At 46.2% G+C, this 23,885-nt stretch overlaps 1 long non-coding RNA gene across 1 annotated transcript in view; it reads left to right on the top strand.

The window, feature by feature from the left end:
• Positions 1 to 23,885, top strand: part of LOC137562963 (uncharacterized) — a 155,079-nt gene that overhangs the window by 79,565 nt on the left and 51,629 nt on the right. Inside the window, exon 3 of the long non-coding RNA XR_011030225.1 lies at positions 13,653 to 13,751. This is a non-coding gene — a long non-coding RNA (uncharacterized lncRNA). The remainder of the gene's footprint in view (positions 1 to 13,652; positions 13,752 to 23,885) is intronic.

Consider the following 23,885-nt stretch of genomic DNA (forward strand, 5'->3'; position numbering starts at 1 on the left):
TGCAGTGGCGGGTTCACTTAACTGCACAGGTATGCGCACTGATGCGGTGGGTTCACTGAACAGAACAGGTATGCAGTGGCAGGTTCACTTAACTGCACAGGTATGCGCACTGATGCGGTGGGTTCACTGAACAGAACAGGTATGCAGTGGCGGGTTCACTTAACTGCACAGGTATGCGCACTGATGCGGTGGGTCCACTGAACAGAACAGGTATGCAGTGGCGGGTTCACTAAACAGAACAGGTATACAGTGGCGGTTCACTAAACAGAACAGGTATACAGTGGCGGTTCACTAAACAGAACAGGTATGCAGTGGCGGGTCCACTGAACAGAACAGGTATGCGCACTGATGCGGTGGGTTCACTGAACAGAACAGGTATGCAGTGGCGGGTTCACTAAACAGAACAGGTATACAGTGGCGGTTCACTAAACAGAACAGGTATACAGTGGCGGTTCACTAAACAGAACAGGTATGCAGTGGCGGGTCCACTGAACAGAACAGGTATGCGCACTGATGCGGTGGGTTCACTGAACAGAGCAGGTATGCAGTGGCGGGTTCACTAAACAGAACAGGTATACAGTGGCGGGTCCACTGAACAGAACAGGTATGCAGTGGTGGGTTCACAGCACAGGTATGCAGTGGTGGGTTCACAGCACAGGTATGCAGTGGTGGGTTCACAGCACAGGTATGCAGTGGTGGGTTCACAGCACAGGTATGCAGTGGTGGGTTCAATGAACAGGTATACAGTGGCGGGTCCACTGAACAGAACAGGTATGCAGTGGCGGGTTCACTAAACAGAACAGGTATGCAGTGGCGGGTCCACTGAACAGAACAGGTATGCAGTGGCGGGTTCACTAAACAGAACAGGTATGCAGTGGCGGGTCCACTGAACAGAACAGGTATGCAGTGGCGGGTTCACTAAACAGAACAGGTATACAGTGGCGGTTCACTAAACAGAACAGGTATACAGTGGCGGTTCACTAAACAGAACAGGTATGCAGTGGCGGGTCCACTGAACAGAACAGGTATGCGCACTGATGCGGTGGGTTCACTGAACAGAACAGGTATGCAGTGGCGGGTTCACTAAACAGAACAGGTATACAGTGGCGGTTCACTAAACAGAACAGGTATACAGTGGCGGTTCACTAAACAGAACAGGTATGCAGTGGCGGGTCCACTGAACAGAACAGGTATGCGCACTGATGCGGTGGGTTCACTGAACAGAACAGGTATGCAGTGGCGGGTTCACTAAACAGAACAGGTATACAGTGGCGGGTCCACTGAACAGAACAGGTATGCAGTGGTGGGTTCACAGCACAGGTATGCAGTGGTGGGTTCACAGCACAGGTATGCAGTGGTGGGTTCACAGCACAGGTATGCAGTGGTGGGTTCACAGCACAGGTATGCAGTGGTGGGTTCACAGCACAGGTATGCAGTGGTGGGTTCAATGAACAGGTATACAGTGGCGGGTCCACTGAACAGAACAGGTATGCAGTGGTGGGTTCACAGCACAGGTATGCAGTGGTGGGTTCACAGCACAGGTATGCAGTGGTGGGTTCACAGAACAGGTATGCAGCCAGACAGGAACAAGCTAAGCCTAACTAATCTTTCCCTGAGAGACAGTCTGCAGCAGCTCGCCCTACTCTGACTAATGCAGGCACACGAGTGACCGTAATGGCCGCCGCTGCCTGCCTTATATAAGGGGGGGTGGGGCTCCAGGGGCTAGTGTAGCCTAATTGGCTACACTGGGCCTGCTGACTGTGATGTAGAGGGTCAAAGTTGACCCTCCATGTGCATTATGGGGCGAACCGAACTTCCGCAAAGGTTCGCCTGCGGGACGCGAACGCGAACCACTGAAGTTCGCATGGAACCGTTCGCAGGCGAACCGTTCGGCCCAACTCTACAAGCAGATTCTTATTACCTAAGGAGAGGGAAGGTTCTGAGTCCTACAGAGAATTCCCGCCCCTCTCATGGTCCCCGTGTTCCAGTGCTGTAACCCCCGGTAGCAGTATTTAACCGACTGGTCAAATACTGCCCTCTGCTGCCGTACTGTGCCTGCACAAGCGCCCTCTCTTGCGTGCTCACGCTTGTGCAGTTCAGGGCCGCCCATCTTCAGCAGCACTCGTTCTTCGGGCTCTCGAAGACGTCTGAAGCCTCCCGCAGTGGGGGATTCAAACGGGGTGACATCGCTGGAACGTCAGGACTGTGAGAGGAGTGGGAAGGTTTTGCAGGACTCAAAGCCTTCCCTCTCCTAAGGTAAAAATCTGTTTTTTTTTTTTTTTTCAATTCCCATTAGCTGTAACCAGTACACTATCCAGGCACAACCACCAGTAGAATAATAGTTTGGGTTTGTGATTTCTTACATGTGCAGGAAGGCTACCTGTTTATCTAGCACACCTCAATAGTTAATCGCAATGGCTCAGTAATATTTAAGTCGAGCTTCGGCAACGTGATCGACTAAAGCCACACAAATTACATGAAGGCTGTTATCGCCGCACACTAAATGTAGTTACATAAAACACACAGTGATGTATTGTGCATTAACACTCCACAAAAGGCCGTCTGCTTGGAGTTACAGATCCACAGCAGTAGATGAACACTGCGGGTCTCGCAATGTTTCCTCCATTGATCTGCCTTTTACAGCCTTCATTTCAGAAAGCTGTGAAATCTGGTGACACCGGGACAGATTTATCCGTTTGCTTTTCCCCATGATGTGAGTTATGCCGGACAGGCCTCCCTTGGTAGCAGCCACAAATTTATCTATTGATTGTCGTGGGTCATAAAATAGGCTCTGCGGAAAATGTACGCCGCCTTGTACCTCCTAATGCACTCTATCCCGGATTGACCTTGCTTTACGTTTCATCTGTGAGAAGTCAGACGGGATCTGGTTTACTGCAGAAGAACGTACAACCTAAAAACTGGCCCAAGGGCATGACTTTCTATGCGATAGACCTTTTATGATAACTGAGTAATTACTGTCAGAAATGACAAGGCAGTTAGTGTCTTCTGCTTTACCGAACAAACTGGTGCCATACCTGCTTGATTAACAGTAGGCTGTCAGGAACCTGATATAACATTTGGATTTAATTGTACTCTGCAGTGTGAGCTGAAGTCATTTCTGCATTCGCTCTGCGCATTGACCGATAGATCTGGCCATTATTTATCCCTATACAATATATACTGTATATCAGGAAGCTAGATCTATACCCCTTAGCCATATAACCCTCTCTGCTGGACTCATTAGCATCTGTAAATTGATCTACAATGTATAGATAATAGCTTAAAACGGCAATTAGTAGGGCGCCTCGTGAATTCTGATGTCAGACCTGCTTTGGACACTTAAGTATCTCATATTTCCATGCCGATAGTTGTTTTAGAAGGACCTTTTAAATCAGGGTGGTTCTATTCAGGGCCGGGCAGAGGGGAGAGAGGCTCCAGCCTCAGGGCGCAGTGTAGAAGGGGGCAAACAACTCACTCAGCTATCATTCCCCTATTGTGTTTGAAGCAGAAAGAAATAAGAAAAGGGGATATACATGGCAGTGATTGCAAGCCAGATAACGAAAGATTGAGTTGTTGGGGGCACTGGGGCACCTCTGAGCCTAAAAGCAATCGGTTTGGGAGGGATGGGGGGCGCACTTTGGTGTATCAACCTTGGGTGCTGGAGGAACTTCTCCCGGCTCTGATTCTATTTATTGATTAACTTAAAGGACCACTATTGCTAAAAATTGTAAAGATTAAAATACAGTGGGTTGCAAAAGTATTCGGCCCCCTTGAAGTTTTACACATTTTGTCATATTACTGCCACAAACATGAATCAATTTTATTGGAATTCCACATGAAAGACCAATACAAAGTGGTGTACATGTGAGAAGTGGATCGAAAATCATACATGATTCCAAACATTTTTTACAAATAAATAACTGCAAAGTGGGGTGTGCGTAATTATTCAGCCCCCTGAGTCAATACTTGATAGAACCACCTTTTGCTGCAATTACAGCTGCCAGTCTTTTAGGGTATGTCACTACCAGCTTTGCACATCTAGAGACTGAAATCATTGCCCATTCTTCTTTGCAAAACAGCTCCAGCTCAGTCAGATTAGATGGACAGCGTTTGTGAACAGCAGTTTTCAGATCTTGCCACAGATTCTCGATTGGATTTAGATCTGGACTTTGACTGGGCCATTCTAACACATAGATATGTTTTGTTTTAAACCATTCCATTGTTGCCCTGGCTTTATGTTTAGGGTCATTGTCCTGCTGGAAGGTGAACCTCTGCCCCAGTCTCAAGTTTTTTGCAGTCTCCAAGAGGTTTTCTTCCAAGGTTGCCCTGTATTTGGCTCCATCCATCTTCCCATCAACTCTGACTAGCTTCCCTGTCCCTGCTGAAGAGAAGCACCCCCAGAGCATGATACTGCCACCACCATATTTGACAGTGGGGATGGTGTGTTCAGAGTGATGTGCAGTGTTAGTTTTCTGCCACACATAGCGTTTTGCACTATGGCCAAAAAGTTCCATTTTGGTCTCATCTGACCAGAGCACCTTCTTCCACATGTTTGCTGTTTCCCCCACATAGCTTGTGGCAAACTGCAAACGGGACTTCTTATGCTTTCTGTTAACAATGCCTTTCTTCTTGCCACTCTTCCATAAAGGCCAACTTTGTACAGTGCATGACTAATAGTTGTCCTATGGACAGAGTCTCCCACCTGAGCTGTAGATCTCTGCAGCTCGTCCAGAGTCACCATGGGCCTCTTGACACGTACGTTAAAAAAGGGCGCCGGGAAAAAAGGGCGCAGGGTTTTAAACGATAAGCATGAATAACGTTTAAAAAAAATTGTGCTATATTTCGTTTAAAAATAATCTTTTATAAAGTTATAAATCATTAAATAATGTGTATGAAATCGGCAATTGTAAAAACGTTAATCTTCCCTGTTTAAAAAGTGAACTTTATAATAACGTTTTATAAAACATTAATAAGAATGTTACTGTGAGAACGCGGAAAAGCCGCCGCGTGTGCTGAAAGCAAGGCGGCTGATTCCGCGTCCAATGCGGCGGTTTGCACGCGTAGGCACGCGTCTGGTAGTGTGGCAGAACGCGGAAAAGCCGCCGCATGCTCTAACGGCAAAGTGGCTGTTTCCGCGTCCAAGGTGGCGGTTTGTACGCAGCAGCGTGCCTTTGGAGTGGCTGGGTCTGTTAGTCCACATAGATGGATGAAGAGCTACGCGCGCGCGGGCCAGAAGTCAGGACCTTTATACCAGCAGGGGAGGTGTCAGCTGATCAGGATGATCAGCTGATTCCTGCTGGACTCATGATTGGCTGAGTGGCTCGGGCGGGGCAGCAGAGTTCAGCTACTATATATTCTGCTTGCTTGTCAGTTGCTGGATGTCTGCCATTGCAAACACTTTGTGGAAGCATTCAGACCATAGTCAGATCCTTACAGTGTGTTTGAACCAGGTGGACCTGGGAATTCACACTGAGCCAGATTACCTTGTACTGTTGTTATTTGTTAGACCAGTTCCAGGGTGTTGATGATCACGGAACTCACACCCAAGACTAGGGAATTGTGTTATCATTTATGTTATATTCCAGACTAGTTCCAGGGTGTTGATGATCTCGGAACTCACACCCAAGACTAGGGAATTGTGTTATCATTCATGTTATATTCCAGACTAGTTCCAGGGTGTTGATGATCTCGGAACTCACACCCAAGACTAGGGAATTGTATTATCATTTATGTTATGCATCAGACTAGTTCCTGGGTGTAGAGACCACGGACCTCACACCAAGACTAGGCATTGTTTGATATCTGTTTCTTCTTTGGGAACTATCTCTCTCCCTTAAGAGATATTCTCCTGACCTGCTAGTGACATCCACCCTTCAGGTGTCGCTCCTGTGCAGGTTCCTCCTACCTTCAGCCTGACTCCACCCCTTGGAGATTCTCAGACTGTTGGAAGGTTTCTCTGTCAGCATAAGCAGTATTCCAGGCTGCTTCTTATCACCTGCTCAGCAGGTGCATTACTCAAAGTATTACTGTTACACCAAACACTCACATACCTTAGGTGTCCAGAGGTTAGCAATATATCTGATTATCGGTGATACTGCAGATGATCAATAATCGGGTATATATCTGCATTCTTGGTGATACTGCAGACCACCAATAATCAGATTCTCTCTGCGTGCTGACACCAATCGTTACAGTTACTAAAGCTATACCTAACCCTACTCTCACACAGAACCCTCCCTGTACCTATCCCTAACCCCTAGACCCCCCTGGTGGTGCCTAAACCTAAGACCCCCCTGGTGGTGCCTAAACCTAAGACCCCCCTGGTGGTGCCTAAACCTAAGACCCCCCTGGTGGTGCCTAAACCTAAGACCCCCCTGGTGGTGCCTAAACCTAAGACCCCCCTGGTGGGGCCTAAACCTAAGACCCCCCTGATGGGGCCTAAACCTAAGACCCCCCTGGTGGTGCCTAAACCTAAGACCCCCTGGTAGTACCTATACCTAAGACCCCCCTGGTGGTGCCCAAACCTATGACCCCCCTGGTGGTGCCTAAACCTAAGACCCTCCTGGTGATGCCTAAACCTAAGACCCACCTGTGATAAGCATTAATAACGTTTTAAAAAAATATTGTGCGGTTTTTCGTTTAAAAATAATGTTTTAAAAAATATTGTACTGTTTTTTGTTTAAAAAAAATGTTTAAAAAATATAAATCATTAAATAATGTGTAATCATGAGAAGCAGTTATAAAACATTAAAAGTCTCCGGGCGCCGCTTTTAAAACGTTGTTTTTTTTCCGGCGCCCTTTTTTCCTGTTGGGCGCCCATTAAACGATAATTATTATGGGAGTGAATGGCGGCGCCCTTTTTGTCCACCTGCCTCATGCGCCCAAATGTCCTGCTTCCCCTCTTGACTGCATTTCTAATCAGCACTCTCCTTGTTCGGCCTGTGAGTTTAGGTGGATGGCCTTCTCTTGGTAGGTTTACAGTTGTGCCATACTCCTTCCATTTCTGAATGATCGCTTGAACAGTGCTCCTTGGGATGTTCAAGGCTTTGGAAATCTTTTTGTATGCTTAAGGAAGAAAGGAGAAACATCCGGCACTGCAGTAAACTTTACTTTATGTTTCTCCTTTCTTCCTTAAGCATACAAGATTATCTTATGTACATATCCTGAGCACGCAGTTTATCACCGTGGGATTGTCTTTTAAGGGGTATCTTGCCGGCCCATCCAGAATCAGCCGTGTGTAGTGCCGGCCCTCTACGAATTTCCCTCACTTGCATAGAAATCTTTTTGTAGCCTAATCCTGCTTTAAATTTCTCCATAACTTGATTCCTGACCTGTCTGGTGTGTTCTTTGGACTTCACGGTGTTGTTGCTCCCAGTATTCTCTTAGACAACCTCTGAGGCCCTCATAGAGCAGCTGTATTTGTACTGACATTAGATTACACACAGGTGCACTCTATTTAGTCATTAGCACTCATCAGGCAATGTCTATAGGCAACTGACTGCACTCAGATCAAAGGGGGCCGAATAATTATGCACACACCACATTGCAGTTATTTATTTGTAAAAAAATGTTTGGAATCATGTATGATTTTCGTTCCACTTCTCACGTGTACACCACTTTGTATTGGTCTTTCATGTGGAATTCCAATACAATTGATTCATGTTTGTGGCAGTAATGTGACAAAATGTGGAAAACTTCAAGGAGGCTGAATACTTTTGCAACCCACTGTACATGTGTATGGGCAGCACAGTGGCACAGTAGTGGTTAGCGCTCTCATAACGCTGGGTCCCCGGTTCAAATCCCAGTTAGGTCAATATCTGCAAGGAGTTTGTATGTTCTCCCTGTGTTATAGATAAGTTAATTGGCTTTCCCTTAAATTGGCCCTAGACTAGGATACATACACTACACAATACATACATAGACATTTGACTATAGTAGGGATTAGATTGTGAGCCCCTCGGGACAGTTAAATGACAAGACAATATACTCTGTACAGCGCTGCGTAAGATGTTGGCCCTATATAAATAGTAATAAAAATAATAATAATTAGTTCCAGAATAAAATGCACTATACATTTCTTTTTTCCAGTTGCTGCCGCTAACAATAGGTTATAAAAATGTGACAGATCTGAGAGGTTTTTGACTAGTCCAACAGCACTTACCGAGTGGCAGTTGCTAAGTTGCTAAAATAGTATACAAGTGAGTAGGGATTATCTTTTTATAGATCTTTTCCATGAAGTGCTTTTGTAAAGAATCAGGAAAATCTGAGAATTCCCCATGAGGATATGGACTACTCTAAACCCCCCTGGTGGTGCCTAAACCTAAGACCCCCCTGGTAGTACCTATACCTAAGACCCCCCTGGTGGTGCCCAAACCTATGACCCCCCTGGTGGTGCCTAAACCTAAGACCCTCCTGGTGATGCCTAAACCTAAGACCCACCTGTGATAAGCATTAATAACGTTTTAAAAAAATATTGTGCGGTTTTTCGTTTAAAAATAATGTTTTAAAAAATATTGTACTGTTTTTTGTTTAAAAAAAATGTTTAAAAAATATAAATCATTAAATAATGTGTAATCATGAGAAGCAGTTATAAAACATTAAAAGTCTCCGGGCGCCGCTTTTAAAACGTTGTTTTTTTTCCGGCGCCCTTTTTTCCTGTTGGGCGCCCATTAAACGATAATTATTATGGGAGTGAATGGCGGCGCCCTTTTTGTCCACCTGCCTCATGCGCCCAAATGTCCTGCTTCCCCTCTTGACTGCATTTCTAATCAGCACTCTCCTTGTTCGGCCTGTGAGTTTAGGTGGATGGCCTTCTCTTGGTAGGTTTACAGTTGTGCCATACTCCTTCCATTTCTGAATGATCGCTTGAACAGTGCTCCTTGGGATGTTCAAGGCTTTGGAAATCTTTTTGTATGCTTAAGGAAGAAAGGAGAAACATCCGGCACTGCAGTAAACTTTACTTTATGTTTCTCCTTTCTTCCTTAAGCATACAAGATTATCTTATGTACATATCCTGAGCACGCAGTTTATCACCGTGGGATTGTCTTTTAAGGGGTATCTTGCCGGCCCATCCAGAATCAGCCGTGTGTAGTGCCGGCCCTCTACGAATTTCCCTCACTTGCATAGAAATCTTTTTGTAGCCTAATCCTGCTTTAAATTTCTCCATAACTTGATTCCTGACCTGTCTGGTGTGTTCTTTGGACTTCACGGTGTTGTTGCTCCCAGTATTCTCTTAGACAACCTCTGAGGCCCTCATAGAGCAGCTGTATTTGTACTGACATTAGATTACACACAGGTGCACTCTATTTAGTCATTAGCACTCATCAGGCAATGTCTATAGGCAACTGACTGCACTCAGATCAAAGGGGGCCGAATAATTATGCACACACCACATTGCAGTTATTTATTTGTAAAAAAATGTTTGGAATTATGTATGATTTTCGTTCCACTTCTCACGTGTACACCACTTTGTATTGGTCTTTCATGTGGAATTCCAATACAATTGATTCATGTTTGTGGCAGTAATGTGACAAAATGTGGAAAACTTCAAGGAGGCTGAATACTTTTGCAACCCACTGTACATGTGTATGGGCAGCACAGTGGCACAGTAGTGGTTAGCGCTCTCATAACGCTGGGTCCCCGGTTCAAATCCCAGTTAGGTCAATATCTGCAAGGAGTTTGTATGTTCTCCCTGTGTTATAGATAAGTTAATTGGCTTTCCCTTAAATTGGCCCTAGACTAGGATACATACACTACACAATACATACATAGACATTTGACTATAGTAGGGATTAGATTGTGAGCCCCTCGGGACAGTTAAATGACAAGACAATATACTCTGTACAGCGCTGCGTAAGATGTTGGCCCTATATAAATAGTAATAAAAATAATAATAATTAGTTCCAGAATAAAATGCACTATACATTTCTTTTTTCCAGTTGCTGCCGCTAACAATAGGTTATAAAAATGTGACAGATCTGAGAGGTTTTTGACTAGTCCAACAGCACTTACCGAGTGGCAGTTGCTAAGTTGCTAAAATAGTATACAAGTGAGTAGGGATTATCTTTTTATAGATCTTTTCCATGAAGTGCTTTTGTAAAGAATCAGGAAAATCTGAGAATTCCCCATGAGGATATGGACTACTCTAAACCCGTTAGATTTTTACTGTGTAGTGGAAGTGACAGCAACATAGGAGAAAAGAAGATTATAGTGCATTTTACTCTTGGAGAAAGGTACTTCTTATAAGTATGTGTACACATGTACTTTTCACGATTGACATTGACAAAAATGTTTGCACCCATAATGTCACCCAGAGCATCATAAACCCTGGTGTCTAGTGGCCACCCTCCATCTCCCATAGCATGTTCCCTGGTTTCTAGCGGCTGCCCTCCCTCTTCCATAGCATGTTCCTTGGTTTCTAGTAGCTGCCCTCTGTCTCCTATAGCATGTTCCCTGGTGGTCTAGTGGCCACCCGCCCGGTGCCATAGCATTGTTGTTTGGTGGCTAGCGGCTGCCCTTCCTGTCTCCCCATGTCCTCTTGTAGAGTAATGGCAGCCGTGTCCTCTTGCAGGGTAATGGCAGTGGAACAGTATCTTAGTCATTGCACCAGGTTTCTGTGGTGTTGGATCCAGCCTCTAGTGTTTGTAGGTCGCACTCTACTTCCTGGTAACCGGAAAGTAGAGGGCGAGCTACAAATACTAGAGGGTGAATACAACTCGACAGAAGATATTGCAATGCTGTGTTTTCAGCCCTGGATCAGGTAAGATGCTGCTCCCCCCCCCCCCCCCACCACCACGCATCCCCCTGCTGCTATTACTCTGCAAGGTGATGCAAGGAGGGCGGGGGGATGGGCTGCCACTAAACACCAGGGAACATGCTGTGAGAGTTGGGACCATTAGTCACCAGGTAAAGCTGTATGAGAGAGAGAGGAGGAAACCAATAGGCACCAGGTAGGTTGTATGGGACAAGGGGGGGGGGGGGCTATTAGACACCAGGTACGTTGTATGGGGCAAGGAGGGGGGGGGACTATTAGACACCAGTGAATGCTGCGTAGGAGGAGGCAGCAGATATGTTGTATCGAGCATGGAGGGCGGGGCACTAGATTCCAGCAAATGCTGTATAGGAGAAGAGTTGTAAACTACTAGGCTCCAGGTATGCTGTATGGGGAAGGAGGGCCACCAGACCGCCAAAGAAGCAGTATGAGAATGGTGATGTTTAAAATAGTGGCCTGGGTTTCTAACCTAGGCATAAACTCGAGACAATTTTTGTGGTGTCTGAAGGAAAAACCATGTACCTCAGTTTATACCCAGATTGCTTAATGTTCGAGTACAGGGTGGGCCATTTATATGGATACACCTTAATAAAATGGGAATAGTGGGTGATATTAACTTCCTGTTTGTGGCACATTAGTATATGTGAGGGAGGAAATTTTTCAAGATGGGTGGTGACCATGGCGGCCATTTTGAAGTTGGCCATTTTTAATCCAACTTTTGTTTTTTCAATAGGAAGAGAGTCATGTGACACATCAAACGTATAGGGAATTTCACAAGAAAAACAATGGTGTGCTTGGTTTTAATGTAACTTTATTCTTTCATGAGTTATTTACAAGTTTCTGACCACTTATAAAATGTGTTCAACGTGCTGCCCATTGTGTTGGATTGTCAATGCAACCCTCTTCTCCCACTCTTCACACACTGATAGCAACACCGCAGGTGAAATGCTAGCACAGGCTTCTAGTATCCGTAGTTTCAAGCGCATCTTGTATCTTCACAGCATAGACAATTGGCTTCAAATAACCCCAAAGATAAAAGTCTAAGGGGGTCAGATGGTACTTTGGTACGTGCAAAGTGCCACGTGCAAAGTGCAAAGTGCCATGAGCAAAGTGCAAAGAACCAAGTATAAAGTGCCACGTGCAAAGTGCCACGTGCAAAGTGCCACGTGCTAAGTGCAAAGTGCCATGTGCTAAGTGCCACGTGCAAAGTGCCATGTAAAAAGTGCAAAGCGCCACATGCCAAGTGCAAAGTGCCACGTGCAAAGTGCCACATGCAAAGTGCCACGTTCCAAGTGCAAAGTGCCACATGCAAAGTGCCAAGTGCAAAGTGCCACGTGCCAAGTGCAAAGTGCCACATACAAAGTGCAAAGTGCCAAGTGCAAAGTGCCACATGCCAAGGGCCACGTGCCATGTGCCACTGCCAAGTGCCACGTTCGGCATGCTCCTGGCAGACGTTACACCTGCTGCTTCTGCATTGCCCTGCTCCTGCTGCCTTTGCTGCTCCTACCACCAGGGTGCCATAGGCCACTGCTGCTGTGCTGATACTACCTATATTTCACCCAAAACACAATTGCTGCACAATTTTTTGGAGGTGTCTGGGCTGCAAACTGCCATGTCCCAGTTGTGCGGTTGGACTTTGGAGACAATGGCTATCATTCATAAAGCATTCCCGCATGCGGAAATGCGTAATACCGCTGACTTTACCGACCACCGAGCAAGTTGTGTATTCATAAAGCCTCTTTCCGTATGCGGAGCTGACATTCCCGTGCAGAGTGACAAAGTACCGCCTTGTGCAGTGTGGATACGCAGGTATCCAGAAAAAGTAGCAAAATGCTCATTCATAAACATTTCCGCATAGCGGTATGCAGAAGGGGATTACCGATCCCCTGGCTGTAGCGGGAAGCTTGCGGAGTCCTTGTAAGTGAATGGGACGGACCTCCCACACATCAGCAGAGAGAGCACCGCATGGAGGGACTCGGCCAGCTTTTCTGTTTCCGCATGCCTACCGCCCGCCTGCCGACACCATTCTCCAGAAAACCTCCGCACTGCTACCGCCCCAGGCACAAAGTTTATGAATGACCACCCAGAAGGATAAACTACCGACGGCGGTATTCTCCCGCACGGGTTCCCCTTACCGACAGCCTGTTCATGAATGATAGCCAATGTGGGCTGCACGACCGCTGTCTGGAACCTAGTCCTGATGTTAATTGAAAGCCATTTTTTTTTGGGGGGGGGGGGATTTTAAGTCCCCACATCATCAATTAGTGTTTCCCTTTAAAAAATAATGATGCTACATGCCTCATTTACCCTAAAAAACATTTTTAAAGCAATGTAAAGGCCACTTCTGGGTTTTCTATCCAGATATCCGAATCCGCCCGGATACTGAGGTCGGCTGTCCGATTCGGATTCGGATCAGAAAAAGTTTGAACTCGAATATCCGACCCGGATTCGATATCTGGGTATCCGGATCTGAATCCAATCCGGATTTTGAAAAGGGTTATCCGAGCAGCACTGGTGCCTAACAATCCCCTGCACCAATTTGCATTTTCAGGAAGTCTGCGAATGGAACTCTGTGCAATACGTATATGCTGGGAGAATTGATGTCATAGGCTGTATAGCTATTTGAACTGCAATCATTTATAATCACACTTGTCATTGATATGATGTGTTGTGACAATATGTTCAGGTCAGGAGAGGTTTCCTCTTGTTTTTATCAGTTTTACAAAGGGTGTTGTTTACCCTTCAGATGTCCATATATCCACTCAAATATTTGTGAATTTTGATATCAATAAAATGTTGTATACCTTTTTCACTATATACTCTTCTAGTGAAGTTTGTGATAAGGATACACCCTGATTGCCTAATTTTTTTAAATTATCAGGTGGTGAATGCACTGCCCCCAGCTGCCCATGCAAATGTGCCATAGTCAGGTATAGAAGAGTGAAGAGAAGAGGTGCAGTGATGTGTTTGCGACATTGTGGTAAGCATGCTTTTAAATGTGCTCAATATAAGAGCTTGCAACTCCTTCCTAAAAGACAGAAAGAAAATCTATTCATGAAAATGCTTCTAAGGCTACACTGTATATCTAAGCACAGTCTCGGAAAAGGTCACATAAGTGAATCCAGAGTTAATAAGGTTAAAAGTATCTATTTGTAGTGATCCCTGTTCTGATGTTGTACTACACTGCGGTTTGAGGCAGCCGAGACTGTGGTTGGTCATTCGCCATGAAGGAAATATAATTCATTGATAAGGTGAAGCTCAGGCAACAACCCGTGTAAATGTGTTCCAAAGGCGGATTAAAATATTCCTTCTGATGTCTAATCTGTGTGGAGGACACCCTTGAGCAAAAAGAAACTCATTTCACAGGATAAGTCAGGAGCCCAGCACAAGTGAGAACTACAAGGAATTGCCTGACCTCTGCACTGCCGCTGGATGGCCTCGCATTGGTTGTTTCACTTACACAGGAGCCGCAGTCAGAAAAGTTTCACTTCGCAATAAAGTTAAATAAAACTCAACATTTCTTCTTTGCGCTAAAAGACTATTTACATCATGCAACATACCAGCACAAAAAAATGTGTGCAGAAAAGCACTCAAACAGTTAAACAAAACACATTCTTCTTCAGTGGAAATCTTCCTGCCACATCCGAAGTGGTGATAACATTATCTTTTGTTTACATTTCTTTCTCAGCTACAAATAGTATGCATTCCTGGCAGTGCTGAAACTGACTTCACACATAGTTGAAGCAGAGAGAGCTGGAAAGTGATTATTGGATACATTATAATATATAATTATAGCAGCTATGCAGTACAATGCAATGGCAGCTTTCAGAGCAGATACAACTGTACTTTGGGACTTTGTAATTTGGAAAGGGATAATAATACTTGTGCACAAAAGCAAATATGATATGTATGGGTATATAAAAAGCAGGAAAACACATTTTTATTTTGAATATTATGTCAGAGTTTAATCCCGCATTGTAGAAAGTAGCCCTTTTTGTTAAAGATAATACTTATCTGGGACAGTTCACTTTTCTGATGGCAAGCAAAAGACAGAGAAAGAGAAATGGATAGACACCTTAACAATGAACAATAATTCTGGGCAGGGCCAAAGTACTTAGCAGTCTTAATCCTGGCAGGTGACTTAGTTGCAGTGTGTGTCCTGCACTATGGACAGCCACCCTTCATGTTCGCTTTAAACAGATCCATTACAGTTTCAATTTTGTAATACTGCTCCATGCTGAATTAGCGTAAGGGCACGTCAGGGGCCAGATACAGTAAAGTTGCATAAAGGGAGCACACAGCAATTTTACCTTTGTTCCTACTGGTGGAGCACTGTAATTTGCTACAAGGAAGGGATGTTTTCTTGAAGGAAGGGGGGGGGGGGGGGGGGGGGAACGTAGATGGCCCCTCTCAGGCGGTGGCCCAGCTTTTGGGTGGGCTGTCTGCGGTTCTTTGCCCTCCTCCCGATCCCCGTTTGCAGTCGCTGCGCTCCTGAGCAGTGAGAGTGTTGGGGACAAGGAAGCCTACACACAGCGCCCCTGCTGAGATGCAAAGAATTTTGCATGGGCCAACTCCTGCAGGGCATGGCAGGTAGTGTAGACCGTGCACATTCTGGCAAGCTTTATTAAATATGCATTTGTTCAGCCATTTTAATTAGTCAATAGACAATTAGCAGCCAGTATATAAGCCTGGTCTGAGCACACACCTCGGAGTTGGGGGCATCCTTACAAGTTTGTCCCAGGCAGCAAAAAGTCTAGAACCGGTCCTGGGAAGGTGCATGCAGGCAGTTAGAAATTGCTGAAGAGTAAACAAGGCAGATATTTTCTGAGTTTACATTTTAAAAAGTTCAGTTTTTCTGAATCTCAACTAAACTTTTTAAAGCATAATAAATGTAAGAGAATGATCTGCATAAAAAGATAACTCCTTGCACTTCAGCTTTTAATGTGACTTTTCTACATCTACGTCTTTTTACCTCTAGGTGGGTGGCGAAGGCTTTATTGTAGCTCAGGAACATTATGTCTCGGAAGCTATGCAAGAAGGTTTAGCTTCCAAACACATACTTTATATTAACAGGTCAAAGGTGCTCCACAAATGGATGCTGGAAGATTACAGGGTGGGCACCCTGTTATCAAACGTGTGGATTTTTTTTACTAAATTTGCTTATAATGTACACTTTAGAAATGTCAGAAATGGTCAGAATGTGGGAAGCTGAATACCGTTTTTTCTGATAAGTAGGATGCAGGAAGCTGGTGGAAGATTGTGCTCAGAGGGGTTGTGAGGCGTACGTTAAAAAAGGGCGCCGGGAAAAAAGGGCGCAGGGTTTTAAACAATAAGCATGAATAACATTTAAAAAAAAAATTGTGCTATATTTCGTTTAAAAATAATGGCACCGGGGAAAAAAAGGGCGCAGGGTTTTAAACAATAAGCATGAATAACATTTAAAAAAAAATTGTGCTATATGTCGTTCAAAAATAATGTTTTATAAAGTTAAATCATTAAATAATGTGTATGAAATTGGCAATTGTAAAAACGTTAATCTTCCCTGTTTAAAAAGTGAAATTTATAATAACGTTTTATAAAACATTAATAAGAATGTTACTAAAGCTGTACCTAACCTTACTCTCACACAGAACCCTCCCTGTACCTACCCCTAATCCCTAGACCCCCCTGGTGGTGCCTAAACCTAAGACCCCCGTGGTGGTGCCTAAACCTAAGACCCCCCTGGTGGTGCCTAAACCTAAGACCCCCCTGGTGGTGCCTAAACCTAAGACCCCCCTGGTGGTGCCTAAACCTAAGACCCCCCTGGTGGTGCCTAAACCTAAGACCCCCCTGGTGGTGCCTAAACCTAAAACCTCCCTGGTGGTGCCTAAACCTAAGACCCTCCTGGTGGTGCCTAAACCTAAGACCCTCCTGGTGATGCCCAAACCTAAGACCCCCCTGTGATAAGCATTAATAACGTTTTAAAAAAATATTGTTATATGTTATTATTAAAAATAATGTTTAAAAAATTATAAATCATTAAATAATGTGTAATCATGAGAAGCAGTTATAAAACATTAAAAGTCTCCGGGCGCCGCTTTTAAAACGTTATTTTTCTCCGGCGCCCTTTTTCCTGTTGGGCGCCCATTAAATGATATTTATTATGGGAGTGAATGGCGGGGCCCTTTTTGTCCACCTGCCTCATGCGCCCAAATTTCCTGCTTCCGTTGTGAGGACCGAGGTGCCGACACATCCTGGCATGCCTCATGCTTCCTGTGCGCTTAGATTTTTAGTGTGTGTTTTCTGTGCTTCAATTTTTTGTGTATTTTTTTCTTAGATATTTAACCCATTAGCAGGGTCGAACAAAATGTTTTGTTTGAAGCTGCTTGTGCAGTGTGAGCCTCTAACGCCATATGTGGCAGTAAGCAGTTATATTTACCTGTTTCGGGCAGCTTCTTCTCTTCCTCCACCTGCGGCTCTGAACTTCCGGCAGGCATGATATGTGATTGACATGTGATTGGATCCTTAGGCTACGTTTTCACTATAGCGTGACATTTTCGCCTGCAAAAAATCATATAAGATTTTTCTGATTGGGGAAAATTCGCATGTAAATTTGTACACGTTTTTATGCGAATTTTCGTATGCGCATTAGCTAAATATGCATAATCTGCCTAGTAACAGCTTCGTCATGACTGCTAACAAATTCCTGTAACCATGGATCTAATGGGAATTTTCTCGTGCAACTTATGCGAAAATTCGCATTGCCTATACAAAGCATTGTACGCGAATCATACACGATGTCCGAAAAAATGATACAAGACCTCAGATTTTTTTCACGTGTACGAACGCTAACGAAAATTCGCATTGAATGGAAACAGCCCCATTCACCACCATTAGTTGCAAAATCAATGCAAATTTTCTGAGAGAAAAATCTGACACAAAACGCACAAGTGGAAACCTAGCCTTACAGCCCCATCCGGGGGTGGAAGAGGGCTGATGATGAAAGAGACTCTTCTATCCCTCCCCTTCCACCACCGGGTGGTGCTGGATCACTGACTTGGTCTCCTAGATCCCGATCACATGTCATATCATGTGATCGGTGGAGCCTAAGGAGGAAGTGTTGAACCAAGATAGTCAGTAAGTGTGTCAGGGGCGTAACTAGGCCCCACCGGGCCCCCTGCAGAATTTCAGAGCGCCCCCCCCCTCCCTGGGGCCCGTTCGTGGCCGTTTTGTGGGGGATGGAGGGGTGGCAGCATGAGGGGAAAGCCTTGACCACAGTCGGCGGGGAGAGGGGAAGTTCCCCCCTCTCCCTCACCTCGGGGCTCTCCTCTCTGCGCTCCCCTCCAGCTAGTTACAGTGTGGGCAGTGGCGGGCAGATACATACCTTCCGTGCGTTCCACCGCATACTCCTCGCTCTAGCGGCTGACATCACTTCTGGAAGTGACTTCAGACGCTAGAGCGAGGAGTATGCGGTGGAGCGCACGGAAGGTATGTATCTGCCCGCTGCTGCCCGCTGCCCACACTGTAACTAGCTGGAGGGGAGAGCCCGAGGTGAGGGAGAGGGGGGGAACTACCCCTCTCCCCACCGACTGTGGCCAAGGCTTTCCCCTCATGCTGCCACCCCTCCAGCCCCCACAAAACGGCCCCGAGCGGGAACAGGGGCTGCAGGGTCTATTGTTATGCCAGTGAAATGTGTGCAGCAGTGGCCGGGATCGCTTCTGAAGAATGGTGATTGTATGCTGCTACACTATTATCCTGTGTTTAACCACTTCACCCCCCCAGTGCTAAATTTCTCCGTCCCTCTGCGCACCGCTTCACCCCCAGGGACGGAGAAAGGCGCACTTGTTTGTTTACTGGCTGGGAGTGGGCGGGGAACTCTCGCGCACACTCCAGCCAGCCCGCACAGCAGGTTACTAATTGGATGTTAGGAACAAGCGTTCCTAAATCCAATTAGCCTCGCCGATTGCGAGTAGAATGAAGACGGCTTTAAACAAATGCCATCTTCATTCAAAACAATGCAAGGTAAACAAACTTGCAGCCCGCGATCGCGCGCCCCCGCGACCCGCGCGCGCGCACACACCCCGGCTCTGCAGTACAATGATTGGTTATGGGGACTCTCCAGTCCCCAATAACCAATCATAGTACATCAGTACAGTAATGGAAGCAGCGCTGAAAGGGAAAAATCGCGCTGGTGTTTCAGGGGTAAAACCCCTCAGTTGTGAAATGGTTAATGCTGTGATTATTTTAATGGGACTGTTATATTAAATGTGGTTTTATACAAGCAAAGCTGTTTGTGTGGTTGGCAAATTGAAGTGGACATCTGCTAAGGGGTTGCCGAGTCTGCAGAGCTGAGGTTAAAGGCAAAGCGACACCATTATATGTCAGTGCACAAGCCAAAATCCGGTAAGCAGGGGATATAGGGGGGAACGTGACCCCTGACACCCTAGTGACGGGCACTACCTTGGCGGCCGTGGGCTGCATGTTTAGGGGCTACATGTTAGCGGTGCTTGTAATGATGTATACAGTCTATGCTATGTTTGTTTATTTTTAATGTTTATGCAGGTGTTATGTGACCTGAGAAGTAGATGGTGTATTACAGAGGCTGCTACACTGAGACACTGAGCGCTAGTGGATTTTCTGTGATTCTTAAATACAAATTAATTATCTTTTGGAGTTGCGATGGAAGTGAGACTTGTTAAAGAAAACCTGTAACATCAAAAAGTTCCCCTGGGGGGTACTCACCTTGGGAGGGGGAAGCCTCAGGGTCGCAATGAGGCTTCCCACGGCGTCCTCCGTCCCTCGGAGGTCTCGCTGCAGCCCTTCCAAACAGCGGCAATGTAAATATTTACCTTCCCGGCTCCTGCGCAGGCACTGTGGAGGCTCTCGGCTCTGAAATAGTTGGAAATACCCAATCACCGGCGGGCCTGCTCTACTGCGGAGGCGCAAGTCTGCGCAGTAGAGTGGACCCGACTGCGATCGGGTATTTCCGTCTACTTCGGAGCCGAAAGCCACAACAGTGCCCCCGCTGGAGCCTGGAAAGGTAAATATTGAACAGGCTGTCGGATCTGTCGGGCCGCTGTTCGGAGGGCTGCAGCGAGACCCCCGTGGGACAGAGGACGGCGTGGGAAGCCTCATTGGGACCCTGAGGCTTCCCCCTCCCGAGGTGAGTACCCCCCAGGGGAACTTTTTGATGTTACAGTGTCTCTTTAAAGGCCTTCTGATTGAAGAGGGCGCTGCTGCACTTCATGTATATTATATAGGCCTCAAAGAACTGTAACGTTTCTAGAACTGGGTAAAGGGGCAGATTAAGTTAAATACAGAAAAGCCAAGTTACTTTCTAACACGATCACTCTCATAAATTTTCATATACATGAACATTTTTACGCCGAATGAAAAATAGGTTTCAATAGTAGCGTAAGCGTATGCATCTTCCCTGGAATAAGGAGCCTTATAACGCTATTTACATTGACGATCGTTCATGTGGTTAGATGCAATCCATTATTATGCATGCAGTACGCTGACAGACCATCTGTGCTCACTACGGCCAATTGTACAGCCTCCTATAACGCACATAGATATGCCAAGCATGTATTCATACATTACCTCTATGAATCTGACAAGCAGGGGACAATTCCATGTGGAGGTCCCCAGAGAGGCAGAAGAATTGGCTTCAGTGGCATTATATCCTGATGTTGATATGAATTTGTAAATTGGATTCCTCCAGTATCTTACGCTGTGGGACATTTGTGCCAGCGAAGGATGAATAGTGAGACAGTAAAGTTTGTCACAATCCCTGGGAACTCTTCGGCACAACAGGCTGTCCATATTTTTCAGGCCCGGCATCCAACTAGATGAATCTCGCAGCCCCCAAATCCGACTATTTAATGAAGGAGGCCCTTAGTGATATAGATTAGTTTTCTTATTTGCGTTTATGACTCTATCTTGCCAGCTCCGAGGCTGCGGGGAGCAGTCACACAGTGACATATGTAAGAGATTACAGAATTATAGGAATGAGCAGGTGGTGAAATTTATGAACTCTGCGTTATCAGGTACAGCTCAGACTCATAAAGCTTCCTACTAACGTCTAATCAGAATCTTGTGTTTAGTGAAGCTGTGCTGCTGGTTACTGTAGCAGAGGTAGCCCAGCCTGGCCTGATATTTCATACTATGACATGGAAGGAAGATTAAAGAAAAACTGAAGCGTCCTGTAAAGAAATACATATACATACACTCACCTATGGCGAGGGACGGCTCTGGATCTCATAAAGGCTTCTTAGTCATCTCTCGGGGTCCTTGTTCCACCATTGCCTGCCTCAATTTTTCTGTCTCTGGGAGCCCCTGGAAGGCTTCAGAAACACTCATGTCCCTGAGTGCTTCCAAAGATGTCCGGCTCAATAATGCACAGGCACAAATGCGTGCTCATGCATGCACAGCACAGAGCCACCCGTCTTCGGAAGCACTTGGTGACACAAGTGCTTCCCAAACATTCCACAGACCCATGAAGACGTATTTAAATAGTTGGTTATATAATTAAAACGGGGGTGACAGCTCTGGAAGGAGGACACCAAGAAAGGACCAGGATCTTTAGGAGATCTAGAGCCTTCCATCTCCATAGATGGGTATCTGGCATTTTTTCACAGTTGCTTTTCACAGTGTTACTTTAACTCACCATAGTCTGCGTACAGGGGCGGACTGACAACTCATGGGGCCCCCGGGCAATAGGAGATTATGGGGCCCCCCATACCAGTGTTTTCCACCTTTCACGTTCTTTTTTTTACATAATAATTTACTGACAACAGATATTTTATAATGATAAAAAACCCTGCGCCGAAAAATGGGTGTGGTCACGCAACATAATGTGGTCATGGGTAGGGCAAAATATACATGACCTTAGCAGTGGTGTAAAAGGTCTGCCAGGGAAGTTTGAACTCTGCCGTAGTGTTTCCCCCCCAAATACATGTAATCTGACTGCATTTCACCAAAAATCCATGCAACTTGGCAGAGGTTCCTCCAAAATACAGATAATATGGCAGTCGTCTCCCCAAAATAGATGTAATCTGGCAGCAGTGGTTCCCCAAATACACATAATTTAGCAGCGGCTCCCTAAAATATCCGTGATCTGGCAGCGGATCACCCAAAATACATGTAATCTGGCAGCAGTGGTTCCCCAAAATACACATAATCTGGAAGCAGCGGTTCCCCCATTATACACAATCTGGCAGCGGTTCCCCAAAAATACACATCTGGCAGCTATTTCGCAAAATACACTTAATCTGGCAGCAGCAGTTCCCCAAAAATAGTTAATCTGGCAACAGTTCCCAGAAAATAGGTGCCCCCAGTATAGGTAACCAGGTCAAAAGGTATCCCCAGTGGAAGTAACCAGGTCTATAGGTTTTCCCAGTATAGGTGTCCCCAGTATAAGTAGCCAGGTCTATAGGTGTCCCCAGAATAGGTAGCCAGGATTATAGGTGTCCCCAGGATAGGTAGCCAGGATTATAGGTGTCCCCAGAATAGGTAGCCAGGTCAATGGGTGCCCTCAGTATAGGTAGCCAGTTCTACAGGTGTCTCCAGAATAGGTAGCCAGGTCTATAGGTGTCTTCTGTATAGATAGCCAGGTCTATAGGTGTTCCCAGTATATGTAGCTAGGTGTATAGGTGTTCCCAGTATAGCCAGGTCTATGGGTGTACCCAGTATATGTAGCCAGGTGGATATGTGTCCCCAGTATATGTAGCCAGGTGGATAGAGGTTCCCAGTATAGCCAGGTCTATAGGTGTCCCCAGTATATGTTGCCAGGTGGATAGGTGTCCCCAGTATATGTAGCCAGGTCTATAGGTGTCCCCAGTATATGTAGCCAGGTCTATAGGTGTCCCCAGTATATGTAGCCAGGTTTGTAGGTGTCCCCAGTATTTGTAGCCAGGTGTATAGGTGTCCCCAGTATATGTAGCTAGATGTATAGGTGTCCCCAGTATATGTAGCCAGGTGTATAGCTGCCCCCAGTATAGCCAGGTGTATAGGTGTCCCCAGTATATGTAGCCAGGTATATAGCTGCCCCCAGTATAGCCAGGTGTATAGGTGTCCACAGTATATGTAGCCAGGTGTATAGCTGCCCCCAATATAGCCAGGTGTATAGGTATCCCCAGTATATGTAGCCAGGTGTATAGCTGCCCTCAGTATAGCCAGGTGTATAGGTGTCCCCAGTATATGTAGCCAGGTGTATAGCTGCCCCCAGTATAGCCAGGTGTATAGGTGTCCCCAGTATAAGTAGCCAGGTGTATAGCTGCCCCCAGTATAGCCAGGTGTATAGGTGTCCCCAGTATATGTAGCCAGGTGTATAGCTGCCCCCAGTATAGCCAGGTGTATAGGTGTCCCCAGTATATGTAGCCAGGTGTATAGCTGCCCCCAGTATAGCCAGGTGTATAGGTGTTCCCAGTATATGTAGCCAGGTGTATAGCTGCCCCCAGTATAGCCAGGTGTATAGGTGTCCCCAGTATATGTAGTTAGGTGTATAGGTGTCCCCAGTATATGTAGCCAGGTGTCCCCGGGAGGGGAGGCAGCCAGTGAAAGGGAGCGGTGTGCAGAGCGTGGGGAAGGGGGGAAGTTTCCCCCTCCCTTCCCTCACCTTGGGGCCCCCCTTCCTGGCTGTCCCCTCCGGAATACTGAAGTGTCGCACTGTCGTACAGCGGCTGACAGCGGGCGGAGACTTACCGCTGTCCAGCCACCGGAGGGAGCTGTGATCTGTGCGCCGCAAGTCTGGTCTACTCAAGACCAGACTTGCGGCGCACAGATCACAGCTCCCTCAGGCTCAGCCGGCTATAACAGCGGTAAGTCTCTGCCCGCTGTCAGCCGCTGTACGACAGTGCGACACTTCAGTATTCCGGAGGGGACAGCCAGGAAGGGGGGCCCCAAGGTGAGGGAAGGGGGGGAAGGGAAACTTCCCTGCTGTTCCCATAGCTCCCTTTCACTGGCTGCTTCCCCTCCTGCCCAGGGTTGTCTGACGGGGCCCTCCCTGACCACGGGCCCTCGGTCCGTGCCCTAGTGCCCTAATGGTCAGTCCGCCCCTGTCTGCGTATTCTGACTGAGAATCCAGAAAGTGAAGACCATTAACTGAAAATAGTTAGATCGCGATACACTCACA

The sequence above is a fragment of the Hyperolius riggenbachi genome, chromosome 3 (assembly GCF_040937935.1).
Source record: "Hyperolius riggenbachi isolate aHypRig1 chromosome 3, aHypRig1.pri, whole genome shotgun sequence".
Lineage (NCBI taxonomy): Eukaryota > Metazoa > Chordata > Amphibia > Anura > Hyperoliidae > Hyperolius > Hyperolius riggenbachi.